Source organism: Sorex araneus, chromosome 5, assembly GCF_027595985.1.
Source record: "Sorex araneus isolate mSorAra2 chromosome 5, mSorAra2.pri, whole genome shotgun sequence".
In the NCBI taxonomy this organism is placed as follows: Eukaryota; Metazoa; Chordata; class Mammalia; order Eulipotyphla; family Soricidae; genus Sorex; species Sorex araneus.
The window spans coordinates 196,762,569-196,782,012 of NC_073306.1; positions in this window are offsets into that span (position 1 = coordinate 196,762,569).

Here is a 19,444-nt window from a genome sequence, read left to right on the forward strand (position 1 = left end):
AAAATGTATCAATTGTAAGGTGCTATGTCTAGTGAGATACTTACATAAATAAAAGTAAATTATAGGATGGCTTCACTCATAAATTGACCAGAAATTGCTAAAGCAAACTACCAAAAAATATGACTAGACTATGTTGGTTACTGGAAGGAAAGGGGGGATTGGGAGGAATAAGTAGAGGGGTCTTTTTGCTGGTGAGATAGCACTAGAACATTGGTGATGGGAATGGAGAAAATTACATGAATATAAAGATGGAAAGCTAACCCCCTGAAATTCCATAATATTTTTTTTAATTATTGAATCATCATGAGATACAAAGTCACAGAACTGTTAATGATTGAATTTCAGTCATACAATGTTCAAGTACCCCTCCTTCCACCAGTGTCCACTTAAAAAATGAGAAGTCAATTAAAATTAAAAATAAGACTTAAAAACCATATTGGTACTATGCAGCTATCAGATGATAAGAAATGCTGCATCTTGCTGCAATGTGGATAGAACTAGCGGGTATTGTATTAAGAGAAGGGAGGCCAAATTACCTGAACTAATAAAATAATTATATAAATTTATATAATGTACTATATAAATTATATAATAAAGAAGATTTAATTACTTTCAATAGTAGTCTACAACCATTGTAATAACAGTCTGATAGTCCTTAGTTTTTATGAATAGTCAACACCTTCTAATGTGGAAGTTCCTTTAAACACAGAACTTCACCTATAGTAGAGGCTCAGTAAGTGATAGCAAGGCTTATAATCGATGGGATTCAAAAACTTTCCATGTTCTGAAACTGCAATAATTTTGAACACCAAATTATAAATGCAGCTTGAAAGCTGAAAAGTTAGACAAGAAAAGCTGATAAATGTATCTCTGAAACATTCACCAAAGCTATATTTCATTGGGGGAAGGGATGCCGAGTGGTGCTCAGGAGACCCAGGAGGACAACTCCCAGAGGCACTGGGCCAGCAGGCTGGTGGCTGCTGAACCAAAGATGTGATGATATTCAGGTCCTCTGCTCGGAGGCCACCAGGCCTACCCAGCTGAGCTCAGGTCCTCGGGTGTAAGGGGCACTCCAGGGACAACACTCAGGATGTCCTGTTTGGGGTCGGGGAGTGGGGTGTCATGCTGGGGTCTGACATATGCAAGACCTGTTCCCTAACTCCTGTACCATCTCCCTGACCCCTCTGAGTTATATTTTTATCGTGAGTTTATTTCATTGATATCGTCTCCTTTATTCCACTGTAATCTTCATAAGATCCACTTTGAGGTTACAATTGAATCCCAAACGTTTAACAATGTGCCTGGTACATGGGAAACATTCCACAAACACTCACTGAAATATTTCTTTTTATATTTATTTGAAAAATATCCCGGGTACCTTGCTAATAAGCTAGGCCTACAAAGATGTTTCAAGGGGAAAACAGATGAAAAAAATTACAATTAAAGGGTGCCAAGAAGCAAGGTGGAAAAGCAGGGAGAATTTGAACCCATGTCACAAGCCACATTAAGGATTTTGAATTTATTTAGGAAGGCAATCTTGACACGCTGGAGGATTTAAAATGAAGAGAGAATGATGTGAAAAATGAGTGGGGTGAACAAGATCTCTAGGATGTCTTCCGATTTTAGAACTCTGATTCAGAATCTTTGAAAGCTAAATTTAATATGCAAATATAGCAGCTGTGTGTGTGTTCACTAGAAGAGATTAAGCTGCTCTAATAGTCCCTGAATGTACTGCATCAAAGACTCATGACACACCCAGCAACTTGAGAGAGATTTCCTCGTGGAGGACGCACCATCATGCTAGACTCACAGCCTCGGCCATACCCAATATCGGGCTTTGAAGAGTACTCTGTGCTCACACTTCCATTGAATTCTTTCTGAAGGGTCAAAGGCATAAAGATATACCTTCTAGGATACTTTATGAGTTACAGCTGGAAGTGGCAAAGTTCAGTTTGACTCTCTAGGATGCAGTGACTAGCATCACCTCACATGGTCACATTTAACTGCAAAGACTAGGAAACATTGTCTAGCAGTTTACTGAGGCTGTCTTCCCTTCTCTATTCTAGTTATGATGCAGGGTATGTATGGATTTCCTTTCCCCTTGACAGTTTTATATTTTCTTTTCTATTTTAATTATCTTAGAGATGGTATGTTCCATTATTATACATCTCGAGTTCTTTCTTATTTCCTGTCTTGTTTGGTTCTGGGGCCACAGCAGGTGATGCTCTACTCTGTCTCTGCTCGAGAGAAGTCCTAGGGGACGTGCACTACTAAGGGTCAAACCCAGACCTATTGCATAGAAATCATGCACTTAGCCCATTGAACTATCTCCCCAGACCTCATAACTAAAATTTAAAAATTATTTTAAAGGAATATAGACTAAGAAAACATTTCTTCTACATAGCAGACAAAGGAATAAGTCTAAGACATATAAAGCACATACAAAGCTCTACTACTACAAAAAATAATCAATAACCTCATCAAACAATGGGAAAGATGAACAGACACCTTGCAAAGAGGGTATAAGATGGCCAGAAGACACATGAAAAAAGTGCTCATCATCCTTTAGCATGGGAATACAAGTAAAAACAACAGTGAGAAATCATCTCACATCAGTAAGAATGGCATATATCAAAAAAATAGGAAACTACCAGTGTTGGTGGGATGTGGAGAAAGGGAACATTATTTGCTGCAGGTGAGAATGTTGTCTCTATGAAGAACAGTATGAAGATTCCTCAAAAAATAGTGAGATTGGAGCTCCCATATGACCAAATGAATCCAATGATTTCACCTCTTGGTATTTGCCCTTCAAACACAAAAACATTAATTTGAAAACATATTTCACATTTAAGTTGACTATAGTGCTTAGTCCAATAACCAAGATATGGAAACAACCCAAATGTCCAACTATTGATGAATGGATTTTAAAAAATTGTGGTATATATACTCAATGGAATAATATTCAGCTAAAAGAAAAGATGAACCCAAGCAGTTCAATGCAACACGAATAAAGCATGCAACACGGATAGAGGGTATCATGTTAAGCAAAATAAGTGAGAGGAACAATATCGAATACAGGATAATCTCACTCATCTGTGGAACAGAGAGAGGGAAAAGCATGAGAATACAGAGTCTAAAACAATAACAACCACTTTGTATTACAAAACTTATTGACAATAGGATGTGGAGTGGGGAGAAATGAAGATCAAACCACAGGTGACGTAAAGACATTGGAGGAGGATCGTGCCATGGTACTTTACGGTAGCGGGGTGCAGTAACTGTACAGCAACACTGTGGACTTTAACACTATTTGTAACCATACTGTGTAAATTATAATCTTTTAATTTAATAAATTTAAAATAAAAGGAATAATGATGACAAATTATAACTAAAGCAATGATCATCACCATCACAATCACGAAATTCCGTTAATCACCGATTTCTCGGGCGAGCTCAGTAACCTCTCATTTTGTCCTTTCCCTGGGATCTTAGAAGTCCATCTTGACTTGGCTCTCCAAATGATGTCGCACTGGAGGCTCTTTCAGGGTCAGGGGAATGAGATCCAGCTTGTTACTGGATTTAGCATATGAATACACCATGGGAAGCTTGCAAGGCTGTCCCATGTGGGCAGGAAACTCTCAGAAGCTTGCCAGTTTCTCCCAGAGGGAGAAGTAGGCTACAAGATATGCTTCTGAGAGCTTGCTTTTAAGTCTCTCTCTGGATGTTGGCCATTGATGGGATTACACACACCGGGATTCCTCCTCCGGTACCTTCATGCATGAGGCCTGTCCGAACGTGTGGAGAGGGGCCTCAAGCATGGCTGTAGCTAGGTTCCGGTGGTCTTCGGCTGCCGGGAGCTCTGCTCAGGGTGGGGAGGGAAGCTGGAGCCCATCCCCTCCGAGGGGCCCTGGGGAAGACAGCCAGGCGGGGAAGACAGCCAGGCGTGCAATGATCATAGATTTGGTTAATAACAACTAAAGTACATCATATTTTTCAGTTGAGAGAGCTCACTCTTTCATATCTTTTTGTTTTTGTTTTTTCCTTTTAAGCGAACCTCTGATATAAGCAGGAAACTGTTAGTAGCAACTTTTCTCAAGTATGTATGTGGCTCAGAGAGGTAAGTGGCTTAGCGGAGGTTTCCCAGATATACTCACCCTACTATATAAATGTGGAACACATTTGTCTTAGAGATCCATATGAAAATGTGAAAGGGTATTTTTGTTTAAATATTTTAAGGACATATTTTTTTCTTTTCATTCCCTTTTTGGTGTAATCTTTGTTGTGAGGCCCACACCTGGCAGAGAGGTGGGATCAAATCCAGGACCTCAACACGCGTGGCTCTGCCACTTGAGCCACATCCCTGGCCAGTAAGAACTATTTTCCTTGACTCAAAAATAAAGGACATATTTATCCAGAGTTCAGGTTGAGGTCCATTTTGAAATACTTAGATTCACATAACTCAGCAAAGTTCACCTCAACCACAAATGCAGAGTGCACATAGAAATAACATGACGGATAACGATACTGCAGACAGATTCCATCTGAGCTAACTATCTCCATGCTCCTGAAAAAAGGAAAAGAAAAACACAAATTCTGGCACTCACTTCATTAAAGGGGTTCAAATCATATATTTCCTTCTGGGGGCTTCTGCAACAAAATCCCTCAAAATAAATTGCTCAACTGTCAGAAATGTACTGTGTCACAGTTCTGGAGGACACAAGTTTGAGGTCAAGGTTCCTGGGGGCCAGACTCCAGAAAGGCTCTGGGAAGACTCTACACCAGCTTGCTCACTCGCTCACTCTCCCGGATTCTGGAGCATAATTCCAATGTTCAGAGAACTATGAGACAAAGAATTTCTCATTTGTTCACCTCTGTCTTGGGTTTAGTCCATAAGACATAGGCCGATATATTAGGGAATTAAGAATGTGTGAGGAAATGAAGAGAGTTTTCCAGTGCCCAAGAAGGAGCTGGAAAATGTATCAGTAGAAAAAAGACAACAAAAGATTCCAAGTTCTAGGGACACGTAAGGTTTCCCCTTCAGAACATTTTGATGGCATTTGCCATGCACCCCAACTCGTATTCCCTTGGGCAAGTGAATAATGGGACATTGGGACACGCGCACACGCGCGAGCGCGCGCGCACACACACACACACACATGCACATGCACATGCAAACATGCACACATACACACACAGATATGTTTTCCAATAGTTTCCAATGAGCACCATTTTTCACAAGAGGTCGAGTTAAGCTCCAATCATTAATCCAAATACTTTTCAATCCTTTTGGCATTCAGCCTTTATATATTTCAACAGTGACCCATAAAAAGCAAACCAAACACAGTGGTTCGGAGACCAAAGTAATCTATAGGAAAACACCATCACTGTTCTTCCTTATCTCGCAGTTCAACCCCACCTTTCAACCCAGTGCTTCCTAACAACCCAAAGAGAAAAGGACAACAAATAAATACTTCTGCTGTTCAACAATGCACCAGAAGATGGTCCTTCCTTGCAAATGCCTGCCTGCCTAATGCTTGGCATACCAGACATGAGAGAGAGAGAGAAGGAGAGAGACAGAGACAGAGAGACGGAGACAGAGAAACACAGACAGAGACAGAGACACACAGAGAGAGAGAAAGAGAATAAGAGAGGGAACAGAAAACATCTTCTGAGAAGAGGAACACCACCTACAGAGAAAACATCTGTTAGAACTGCAAAGGTCCACCCACCTTTCTCGCCCCCACCACGCCAGGACCCTTTTCCTCCAGAAGGAACCTAAGAGATGGCATCACCTCTGGTTCAGACTAAGGCAAGTTTGGCAGCTTTGAGGGTCAAATGGTGACAACTTAGTAACAATCTGTTTTTCTCTGCAAATTGCTAAGGCAATGGCATTCCTGGGCCAATTCAAAACTCAGGAGATGCCCAAAGAAACTACAGCACATTCCTGTGCTGCCTTCTCGTCCAAGCGCCAAAGCAAGATGCTGCCAGAGGCGGCTGCCCTGCGCCTCCTGATGAAACTCAGTCCCATGGGGAGACTGGCAAGCCTGCGGCCGTTTCTTCTAAAAAGGGACTGGCGTGGGGGCAAAAATTTGGCAGTCAGAAGGTAAAAGGCAGAGAAGGAAAAACAAGACAAAAAGCTATTAGCTGTGGCATGGCCATGAATGAATACGTAGGAACAGAGGCCAAATTGGGCAGAGTCGTATTGATTATCACTCCCGGATGAGAACAAACTGTACTCACTATTAACCATAACGAGAATATTCCCTATGAATTAAAAAAAAATTCTCCTTCAACAGCCGTCATTGTGTCGAATGCGTGACTGGTATACTGCATCAGCACAATCCCTGGGTGTAACTGGCCTCGACAGCCAATCGAGCCCTAGACTGTCAGTGATGCGCCTCTCCAATCAGTGTTTCTGAAATTGTTCAGACTGTGCCCCACTTCCAACTTTGTCTCCTCTCCTGTGCCCCCCATTCTACCCATTCAACCAGCTGCCCCCAGTCTCAGGCTGTATCCCCCCAGTTGATGATTTTCACCTGGGGCCCCTTGGAATATGCTGAGAGCCCGCAGCAGGGTTCTCAGCCAGTTGAGATACGAAATGACACACTCTCTCTCTCTCCCTCTCTCTCTCTTTCTCCATCTCTCTCTCCCTCTCTCTTCTCCATCTCTCTCTTTTTCTCTCTCAGACACCTGTTTTCCTTAGTCATCACTGTCATTAATATAGCTGCAAACATCCCCCGACATCGTACTCCAACCCCCCTCCCACGCTTCTCCTTCCCATCATTTCTATAGTCAGATGACCTTTTTAAAATGCTAACAAAAACACATCAGTGCCCTGTTTAAAATTCCTCAGCTGCTCCCTGCTGCTCGTATAAAAAAGGTACCTCTCACCTCAGCCTTAAAGACCAGCTTCGACAGCTTTGCCAACTGCGGCATCTTCCCGAACAGGCGCCATCCTCCATCCACACTGAACGCTTGAGTTCTCGAAGTGGCTCCGCTTCTCCCTGTGCCCCATCCAGTTGCCCTCCCCACTCCAGAAGCTCTCCCTGCTCCTGGCGACCTTCCCATCTTCTCCCTTTCTTCTATTCCTTCTCATCACTCCTATTCGCCCTGACAGACCTAATTTTCGACTCTACCTCATCTGCAAAGATTTACCTGTGCCTGTGCCTCATATGTCTCATATGTCTCCTGTGCCTCCAAGCGTCCTTCCACATGAGCTCTCAGAATCCTCACTTTTGATGGCATGCATACCAGTGCTATTATAATGCCTAAGCACTCACCTCTGCTTCTGTTATCATCTGCTTCCCTAAGTCAGGACTATTTATCCCAAGATCAAGGAGCACAACTATATGCTCCAGAAAGAAAATCAAATACTAAGTGCTCAGTGCCAGTGACTCAATCAGTTAGTCATTAAAGTAGCTCCATGCTGTGGGCCCAGGTATGTGACTAAGTAGTGGGAGGCCCTCCTTGCAGGCACAGTATTGAGTGCAGGCCCTGGCCTCACCCCTGCAGACCCAGTGCAACCCTGTTGGCACTCCCATGGGATCCCCATCATCACACATAAGGAGCTGATCTTCAGAGAGCACCGAGCCAAGAATGTAAAGCATTACAACAGGTATTCAACTTCAATTATCACACCATCAAAAAGACAGGAATATCTATTTAATAAATGTGCATGTTTAATGTATATATTGTATAGATATATGCATTATATGTTATATACATATAATATAATACATATTATATGTATTATATAATATGCATATGTATTATATTATACATCAATAAGGGAAATCCGTCTAGCTACTAACTAGTCTTCAATATTCCTTGCTGTGACAGTAGGAATAGAATGTCTTGGGCTCAAATATATGTCAAATATATCACAATATTTGGGGCCAAAGTGATGTTACTGCATGTAGAGCGCCTGCCTTGCACACGGAGACCTGGGTTCACTGGCATCCTGTATGGTCTCGGAGCCCCTTCAGCAGTGATCCCTGAATGCAGAACCAGGAATGAGCCCTGAGCACTGCTGGGTGTGGCCCAAAAGTCAAAAATTTTTAAAAATAAAATATATGTCACCATAGTTTGGCAAAGGGTAAAATTGCAAAATCCACTGCATAAAAATAAACTTTAGGAAAAGAGATGTGAACAACACCAACAAAAAACTAACTTAATTTACAGTTATTAAAAGACTATTTCCAACATAGAGATAAGATCTATTGTTTTTGTCTGTTTATGTTTGGGCGTCACATCCAGTTGTTCTCAGAGTTTACTCCCGCCTCTGTGCTCACGGGTCACTGCTGGCAGGATTTGGAGGACCACAGGTGTTGCCAGACATTGAACCCAGGATGGCTGCATGCAAGTGCAAGGCAAGTGCCCCCACACACACACCACCACTGTATCTCTCTATGGCCAGATATAATTTTTTTTTTTTGCTTTTTGGGTCACACCCGGCGATGCACAGGGGTTACTCCTGGCTCTGCACTCAGGAATTACTCCTAGCAGTGCTTGGGGGACCATATGGGATGCCAAGGATCGAACCCAGGTCAACCGTGTGCAAGGCAAATACCCTATCCACTGTACTATTGTTCCAGCCCCAGATACGATATATTCTTAAAGAACCAAATAGAAATTTCAGAATCAAAAATAAGATATTTTTGTAATATTCTATTACAAAATAATAGAATATTAATCTATTGTATTAATCTGTGTAATCTCATCAGCAGCCAACATCCAGAGACTATAAAACCAAGCTCCCGCAATGCGGCCGTGCGACATCTAATAGCCTAGTTTTGCCTCTTGGAGAACCTGATAAACTGCAGAGTCTATTGCCCACATTATAGAGCCTGGCAAGCTCCCCGTGGCGTATTCATGTCCCAAATACAGCAACAGACATATACATATCTCTCAGAGAGCCTAGCAAGCTACTGAGAGTATCCTACCCACACGGCAGAGCCTGGCAAACTACCCATGGCGTATTCATATGCCAAAAATAGTAACGATAGGTCTCATTCCCCTGACCCTAAAAGAACCTTCAATTGTTAAGAAAGATGAGTAAGGAGAGGCTGCTAAAATCTCAGGGCTGAGTGATATAGAGACGTTACTGGTGCCCGCTCGAGTAAATTGACGAACAACGGGATGACAGTGATACAATGATACTCTAAACTTAACAGAATAGAGATAACAAGAAACAAATTAGTAGACTTGAAAAAACAGAATCCTGGTTATTTTCCTTCTCTCTCACATTTTATGGTATAGAAGATATGCCAGTTAGAGCAAGAGTTAAAAATAAAGACTGAGGGGCCAGACAGAAATAGTACAAGGAGTTACTTGCATGCAACCACCTGGGTTCAATACCCAGTACCATATGTGGTCCCCCAAGTACTGCCAAAAATGATTCCTAAGCACAGAGCTAGGAGTAAACCCTGAGTAAACCAGAAGTAAACAGCTGGTGTGGAAAAAAAAAAGATGCTTGTGGGCCAGAGCGCCCCATGGGCTAGAGAACAAGCCCTGCATGATTCAATCTCTGCTACTACCTGGTCCCAGACCATAGCTGGGAGAGACTGCAGAGCACCAAGCTGGGCTAAGCTCCCTAGCACCACCTGGAGTGATTCCTCTAAAAGTAAAATGAGACATTGCTTAGTTATGAATGGTACAAAAAGAAATTTCCATAGAGGTTCTTAAAGGGAAAATACAGCTTTGTCCAAAGATGCGGCAGTATCATAGATAGCATAGACTGGGTTCATGGATAGTGAATAAAAATCTAAGAAAATAATAGGCTGATGTTAATTAAATATAATTAATTAAAGGAAAACACTTGTCAGTGTTTGCTCCAATGTTCAGCGGCCAGTCAGTGCTAGGGACCAAACAGGCACTCCGGAAATCAAAGCAAGAGCTCTAAATCTTTGAGCTCTCTCCCTGGCATTGAGGGTGATGTTTCAATTAAATCCAATTTCAGATGTCTGAAAAGGAAATGATTGGTTGTGATTTGGGGAATGAATGAAAGAATTCTAAGAATATTTTTGCTTTTATTTATTATTTTTTCTAGGAATTAAGCATGGGCATAACTTGGACTTGGAGTGTATTGAGGTGTGGAGGAGGCAGGGGTTGAACCACAATTGGTGGCGCTCAGGGGATATTTCTGGCAAAGTACTCAGGGGAACTTTGCTGGGGATTAAACACAGAGTTCTTCTATGCCAAGCATGTGCCCTAGCCCTGTGAGCCCTCTCCTAGGTCACTCAACTGTCCTTTTATAAACAACAAATTAATGCCACTTTTTGAACGATCTCTTTATTTCTCTTTGTTTCAGGGATCAAACCTAGGGCCTCACACATGCAAAGCTTGACCACTGGGCCACATCCCTGGCGTCTCCATTTTTTAAAACATGATTTGGTCATGCTTGAGGAGCAATTAGGGGCACGGAAATTTACATCCATGTATAAGTCCAGTAACTTCTTCATATTTGAAAGCAGTGGTATGAGGGAACAACAACGCAGGTGGTGAATATATGAATAGAGACACGGGACAATTTCTTGGTTTGATGTGAATTAGGCCCTCCCTCTATTTCTAGAGTTCTTCAAATCCACTCTCAATGTCACTGTACTTAATCAAGAACCTCCTTAGAGTACTGGCTCAAGGTGGTAACTTACATGCTATCCCTGAGAACTACAGGTATGGCCAAAACAACAAAAATAGGGGTCAGCAGATAGGTCAGCGGTTAAAATACAGGCCTAGCATGCACCTGGCCAGGGTCCAATCACGTGATTGAATCCATCAATGCCATGGTCCTCTGAGCATCATCAAGTGCAGCCCTGGAGGCCCCCAGAACCCCGGCGGAGACGTGGATAATCCCTGGAAGCACAGGACTGGCCCAGCATACTATTCTAGGGGCTGAGAGTCACCGGTGAGGCCACTGGGCCTCCTAAACACTGCATGGGAGGCCATCCAACCACCACATGAAGAAAGTTCTTTAGAAATATTGAGATTTTAGAGTCAGTGAATCTATTCTGTAAGTCACCAAAATGAAAAATACTATGCCATTAAATAGATTGAATAGTTACCAAAGCCCTCACAATATAAACTAAGAATCAAAATAGATTGATAGGGTTTGGAGAGATAATGTTCACACATTATCTCTGCAACAACAATGCAGATTGTTGATTACAAGGAGGGTGCTGCTCTGGTACCCAACACTGATAGTGGAAGAGACTCTAAATAGGTGGCAGAAGAATTAACTATAGCACTGTAGCACTGTCATCCTGTTGTTCATCAATTTGCTCAAGTGGGCACCAGTAATATCTCCATTTTGAGACTTGTTGTTACTGTTTTTGGCATATTGAGTATGCCATAGCTAGCTTGCCAGGCTCTGCTGTGTGGGCAGGATACTTTCGGTAGCTTGCCAGGCTTTCCGACAGGGGCGGAGGAATCAAACCCGGGTCAGTCTCATGCAAGGCAAACGCCCTACCCGCTGTGCTATCAGGCTGGTTGGTAGTCAGTTTATTTCTCTCTCCTCCCCCACGTAGTTCAATCTCTCCCCTTACAGCACAGAATTTTTTCTCCTCCTTTCTCCCCAGCATAGTTCTTTCTCTTCCCCTGCAGTATAATAATTTCTCATTTTCTCCCCATAGTGGTCCCTTCTCTTTCCTTGTCCTTAGCCTCCTTCCCATATGTAGACACACACACACACACACACACACACATAAATGTAGTAATGGGTTAACCAAAAATATTGTAATTTACTTTGTTTCCTCTTACTCTTAAAATGACTGTCACTGTCACTGTCATCCCATTGCTCATCGATTTGCTCAAGCGGGCACCAGTAACGTCTACATTGTGAGACTTGTTACTGTTTTTGGCATATAGAATACACCACAGGTAGCTTGCCAGGCTCTGCCATGAGGGTGAGATACTCTCAGTAGCTTGCCAGGCTCTCTGAGAGGGGTGGAGGAATTGAACCGGGGTCAGTCGTGCGCAAGGCAAACGCCCTACCCGCTGTGCTATCGCTCCAACCCAAATGACTAGAAAAAAATTAGTTTAATTCACATATTGTTCAGTGCTATTGCAGAGAATAAATGCTGGGAACTGCAATGTCAAGACATACATAAGTGGAAAACATTTCTGGTATGGTTAAAAAAAAACACATATACAGAGAAAATTCATTCCTTCAAAACTAGCAAAAAGAATTTAAAAGATCCCTTTCTCAATTTACAAAGCAATTTAAAAGTTCAAGGAAAATTTACTTTGTAGAAAAGCTAACTAAAATTGCAATTGCAATTAATGACAATTTCGTACAACTAAGATATTGACAAAATAATGAATTTCATTGCAAACAGGCAAATAAAAGTTCTGCATACTAACAAATATATTAAAGAAAAACCTTTGTTTGTTTGTTTGTTTGTTTCTGGGTTATACCTGGTTGTGCTCAGGGTTTTCTCCTGGCTCTGCACTCGGGGATAATTCCTGGAGGGCTTCGGAGACCAGATGGGGTGCTGGAAATCGAATCTGGGTTGGTCACTTGCAATGCAAGAGCCAACCCAGTATTATTGCTGCAGCCCCTAAATCTATGTTTAAATATCTAGGTATGGGGCTGGAGTGATAGCATAGCGGATAGGGCGTTTGCCTTGCACGCGGCCGACCTGAGTTCAATTCCCAGCATCCCATATGGTCCCCTGAGCAGCGCCAGGGGTAATTCCTGAGTGCAGAGCCAGGAGGAACCCCAGTGCATCGCCGGGTGTGATCCAAAAAGCAAAAAAAAAAAAAAAAAAAAGAAATTAAATATCTAGGTATTTCCCAGTTAAATATTAAACCATGTGGAATAAATAAATCAATAACATGAGCTGTGTTCTCTGTGTGCTCTCACTTTTCACTTGGTTGGTCACTGAAGTCTTACTGTGGCGAGGGTTCTCAGAGATTGAGCGTATGCTTGTGCACTGGAATCCATTCGCCAGTCTTTGCTTCCCCCTTTGCACAAGTCCTTTCCCCCTTCGCTGTCTGGGGAGAAGGGTATACACAGCCTGGAATTTCAACTTTTCTCCTCAGTGCAACAAGCTGTCAAGATCACATTAACACAACTTTCTGCTTAGATCACTGGAATAAAGTCAGTTCACCGAGTTACACTCTGGTTAGCTATTTCTGCATCTGTCTTTCCACCACACTCTGGGAAACACACTTACTGCCTGAGCTGCTGATATGGACCAAGTGCCCAGCGTTGTTTGACAAAGATTAATGTTTTCACATAATCAATACACCCTCATGGGTAGCTGACCTGACCAAAGAGAGGAGTCTGAATTTCTCCCATCTCACATTCTCTCACTGATGACAGGAACAAGCTTTACCTGTATCACAGAGGCTTTCAAGGAACACAGTATTACTGTCTCCCCTCACCAACTGAGTTGAGAATGAAAAAAAAAATCATGTTAAGTGAAGTAAGCCAGAACAAGAAGGGCAAACACAGGATGATCTCACTTCCTTGTGGAGAGAATAACTGGATGAGGAATGCAAGGTAGGAAATAGGGGGTAATTCCATCACAATTGACCCCAGATTATAGGAAGGAGGGCAGAGAGAGAAAGAAACCAAAGAGGGTAGCAAAAAGAAGTGGATGAGAAGTAACAGAGGGCAGGGGTCAAGAGCCTTGGGTCCACTGGTGGTGTCAAGGGTTGGATGGCTATACATCCAAGCCACAGTGAAAGCAGGAGATCCAACCCACAAGAATCCACTTAAAACATTCTTGTCATGGTGGAAGGGACCCTGGGGACACTGACGTTTGGACTGGTGCTGGAACATAGTGTGCCTAAAACACAACTATGAATAACTTCATACAACATGGTACCACAATTAAAAAAAGTAAAAATTTAAAAAATTCCCTCTTATTAATTGTAAGTACAATGTGAATATAGTAGCAACTTCCTACTTATGTAAAAGTTAACTCATCCACTCACTTGAATCTATTTTGCACTTGCCATATGAAACAAAGTTTTTCTCAGTATCTGGAGATCTTAACCTAGGAGAAAAGGAAAAACAGGACTATGGGTATCAAGCTGAAAATAAGTACTTCCAATACCAAATAACAGCTTATACAAATTCTTACTTTAACAACAAAAGATGGGGCTTAATTTTTTGTTGCTGTTCTTAGGCCACATCCTGCTGGTACTTACTGCTGGCTCTGCGCTCAGGAATCACTGCTGGCGATGCGTAGGGACTGTCGGCCGTGCTGGGGATCGAAGCCGGCCTGCTTCCTCCAAGGGAAGCGCCCGGCCCTGCTACTTCCTCTCTAGCCTCAAGTGTTTAATACTTTTTGTTGGTGGAATACAGGCCTAGAGGAACCATGCAGGCGGTGACAGCACTTGCCTTGCAAGTGTCTGTCCACAGAATCCTATCCCTGCTGTCCCATTCTGAGGTTTCTGCTGACCGAGACAGAAAATGTTCATCAGCCATAGTACAGCCAGGCGTGTGTGCAAGCATTGCAAAAGTGGGCATGTCCCCACTGAGAATGGGAACTAAAGTGGTGCTAGTGCCACAGCCAGGAATGGCGACCCCCAGCAAGCATGTGTGAGCACTGCGGTGATCCTTGGTGAGGAAGCACTGCAACCGTAACTTAGGCGCCTCATCTAGGAGTGCTCCCCGTGGGTAAGCACCACAGGGAAAGGAGCACCAGCCTCAGGGAGCAAGCGTATGAGTACCACAACGGATGTGAGACTCCTGGCAAGCACCATAGCCAGGCAAGCCTGCAACCCCTATCACCGCAATAATGAAGGACGGCGGGTTTGTTTTTTTTAAGCAGAGTACACGCTGCCTCTGAAAATTCAAAATCCCATGAAAATGTTGACATCCATCAGCTCTAATTTTTATGAGTTCCCCAAGACTCAGTCCCATAGCACTCACTAAATAAAGCTTTCCCTCTGGCAGACTGATGCCAAAACCAGACCAAGGGGGTTAGCAGGGAAAAATAGAGGTTTCAGAAAATATGATGATCTACTATGGAATACTACTTACCATTGCTATTGCTGCCTCCGTTTCCCATCTCTGTCTTTGTCTCTGTCCCACTCTTTCTCTCTCTCTTACACACACACACACACACACACACACACAAACACACACACACCCCGATGTCCTCACAACTCCTCTTCTGAACAACAGTGATCTCTGAGGCATATATACAGGTACCTTATTACTCTCATGGTACTTTTCCAGCTTCACTTATAGAGCACAGACACCAAGTTAAATGGGGTCAATCAGGTTCCAAAGATTTTCCTGACTCACAGAAACCTTAATTCCAGGAATCCATGTGGAAAAGACATCAGATTCAAACATATGTCAGAATGTGATGGGATACCCATTGAGTGGGAAGTCACTGGATCTGGATTTTCATGCTGATTCTAGCGCGGTGATCTTAAGCAAACCTCTACATGTCTAGGTTTCATTTCACTGCTTCACTGTAGGACACAATTATGCAGTCTATGTTTTTTTTTAATTAGGCACACACTAGAAGATACATAAGTCAAATGATAAACAAAGGCATTAGACTCGGTGGCAGTGATTTTAAAATGCTTTTATTAGAAAATAAATAAGATACAATTTGGAATCAACATCAAAGTTGCAGGATTTTAAGATAAGACAGTAGACTTCAAAGACAGATGCTGCATCTGGGTGAAACTTTATACCTTCGGACATCTGCTGAATAGATAATTTTCCCCTGTAGTAGAAGTCCTTTAGTGAAAAAGTATGTCGAAATACTGATAAGTGCTCCCCAGATCCCTTTCTATATGTTTTCTTCCTGCGATGCTTACACTAGATAGTGAGCAACCAGTTTGCTAGTTTGATTTAAACCCTAGTCATAGCACACAACAGAAACATACACACTGCATAGAGAGACAATAAAAATCCAGATTAAAATATATGACAACCCTGAGTCAAACATCCTCCGTGGTATAGAAGAAAGAAAACAGAAGTATTAAGAGAGAGGATTCTGGGGTGTACGGTCTGCTCCCCCACAGGAGAGAGATAAAAGCAAGAAAATATAAAGAATTAGCTAGGAGATATGACAGGGACAAAATTGGTCTGTCCCAGAGGGGAGGTGCAGAGGATGTGTGCTCCTTTGACGTGGAAGGAAGCAACTTTACAGGAATGTTCCACCGCCTAGACTCCACTAAGTAGAGTCTAGGTGGTACGATCTTTGTTCTAGAAGATGCTGAGAAGTTCTGGCTATAAAAAGTTAAATACTTCATAGTTTCTCCAAGTTGAACCATTCCTTCTCACCATATTTCACGGGGACAGATTGGTGTAACTATAAGTCTAAGTGTGATATACACAGTTTTGAGTTCATCACTCATGAGAACTGGGATGCTCTTCAGCAGTGTGCTTCCACACTATCTGGCCGACTCTAAAAGGGCCCTGGAAGCCACAGGTGCAAATTTGCAGAACAAATGCAGCCTGCTCAGTGTGGTGGCTCATCAGACCAGCTCCACCACTCCATCAGCCAGGAAGAACACATCACATTGCATCACATTACTGACCTTCAAGAGGCTTCACCTTCTGTACGCTTGGAATGTGTCAGAAGAAACAGGTACAAATCCAAAAGCTGCATCACAAACACGAGCAGCATTCTTAGGGAGGTACATCCTTGAGAGAGTGGTTTCTCTCATTTTAACCTCTGCTATAACTGTGATAGTAGAGTCTGTGTCAAAACTATGAAATCATCCATGAGTGTACAACTGCATTTATGGGCCAAGCAGAGCACTCACGTGACAAGGCACAGGCTTAGCTCATGCAGGACCCCCAGTTCAAGCCCCAGTGCTGCTGCACGGCTTCTCCCAGCATTACTGGGTGTGGACCCTAAAAAATTACACTTATGTGAAGAGAGGCAACTATAGAGGAAAACATTCTTTAAACTGAAATTGAGCTCTGATGCATCTGGAAATGTGGCCATTAGTTGATATTAAGAAAAGTGTGTCTGGCAGGAAATAATACAGTGGTTAGATTGCCAATGATTTATGAGAAGAAATCATTATATGTGACCAAACTTACAAGCTCAGCATCCTCTTTGAGCTTTCTGCTTCATTCATTTATTAAAATAAAGATAAGAAATAGAAAATAGAAGGACATGATTTTCTTTATGGCAAAGATGGATACAGTAAAATATCTGGTAAAATAATTAGAACAAAGAAATTCACAAGCAAACGATGACGTTCTGTTCCTTGGTTCTACAGCACCTGGAGAAGAACACATTCCAAAATCCTGATCTTACTGTTTTCTGTAGAGAACAATAAAGTTCTGAAACCTTCATGGAACTCTCCAAACAATTTAGGGTGTTGCCTTTGATCTTCAAAGTCCCAATATCATTTGGATTGAGGTTTCCATAGAAACTGTCTTTATGTACCACCATGCCTACTTCAGCTGTCCAAAAAAGAGCTGCCAACAAGCCTTAGGTGTGAATACCAAGGGCTAGAAGCAACACATTTTCCATGGAGAAATTCCATCCTTGGAATTCATTTTTTCAGTTGGTTTCACCAAGTTCAGAAATATTGGCCTCCAGGCCATACAATAAAGCCCAATTATCTGATATTTATGGGAATATTTATTGGTAAAATAAACATCAAGCCACAGCATTATTAAGATGGAATAAGTATCTTGGCTTAAATTCTCAAAATTCTTTGACTTCCTTCTGAATTGCTTCAAGTGTGCCAATGTGTGTTGAAACTATAATTAAGTCCTCCCACTTTTCCACAAAAAAAATTCAAGTCTGCCTAAATACTAAAGTTTCTTATGAAAAGGCAATGGGTTTTCAAACAACTGGAAATGAGCTATTTTTAAAACATAAGGTTCTCTTAACAAGAATATTTATTTGTTTTATGTATCTAGAGTGCTCAAAAGTAGGAACACAAAAATTTCCACACTGTGCCCTGGTCTGTGGAGGTCCCTGGGGAAACAATCTTCTTTCCCAGCTCATGGAACTGAGGTCTACAATTTCATCTGAGAACAGCCTAGCACTCTGGAAGTGTCATTTCACCAGGCCCAAATCTCAAAAGTCCAAAGTCACCGACTGTCTGCACTCAAGCTAAACCAGTGGCACCCAAGTGTTACCCTCTGATTTTCCCTCAGCAGAACCAACAGGAAAAAGAACAACAACAACAAAAAAAAAACCGTGAAAACACTATTAAGATCCCACTGACCAAAAAAAGCATAAAGACAATGAATGAAGAAAATAAACCTCAGAGACTTGTGGTAAACCATAAAATTATCAGTGAGTGCACAAGAGGAGGGGAAGGAGAAGAGAAAAGTTGCAACAAAAAAGTGACAAATAAGTAGTTGGAGGGTAAGCTCAGTTCTAGAGAGTCATGCATAGGGAAAACGCGGGTGCAATTCTGGCCTCAAATCATCATCATCATAACCATCACCTGACTTTCCTAATATACAGAGAAACTGAACATCTTTCTAAAGAAGTCATGTAGATGACGAATAGGTACATAAAAAGATGACCAATATCATGAGGAATCATGGAAATACAAGTCAGAATCACAATGAGATCGATTCACACCAGCCAGAACACAGTCCTCCAACATATTGGAAAGAGGTTTTTCTCAGGGGTGTGTAAAGGCAAGAATCCCCATGCGTGTTACTGTAGCCACTATGGAAAATAATGTCGAGATTACTCAGAAGAACTTTTAAACAGTTATATTCTCCAATAACCCTACTCATCCAAATGAAATGGAGACAGGATTGTGATGATACAATTGCACTTCCATAATTTTTATATTATTCACAAGAGCTAAGATAATGGAAAAAACCTGTCTATTAATCAATAGATACATGGATAAAGAAGGTGTGGTGAATAAATACACAAGTAAACACATGAGCAGAAGAATAGTATTTGGTCAAGAGGAAAACAATGAATCTCATTATCCACAACAAAAAGCATGGTCTGTTAGAACCTGAGTTCAATGAAATGCATCAGATAGAAAATGACAAATACTGTGTGAAACAATGTTTATGTGGAATTTCAAAAAGTGAAACTTATTGAAACAGGTGTTGAATGGTAGGTACCAAGGAATGGGTGGTGGGAAAAATTGAGAAATATTGGTCAGAGAGTATAAAATTTAGTTAGAAGATGAATAAAGACACAAAACTGGGATTGAAGGTAATAATGCTGTATTATACACTTGATAGTTGCTAAGAGACAGATATTAAGGTTTCTTATCCCCTGCTTCCCACTTCCACAGCCAATTTTATGTAACATAATAGATGTGTCAATGAAACTTTGGTGATAATCCCACTGAAATATGTATCAAATCAACACATCCGTGTACTTTAAACTCATATGATGCTATTTGCTAATTGCATTACAATAAAGTTGGGGCCAAAGTTAACATATATACATCCAAGAACCTCAAGAATTCCAAAAAGGACAACAGATGTATCTTGGTCATAGCACATGTGTCTCATGTGAGA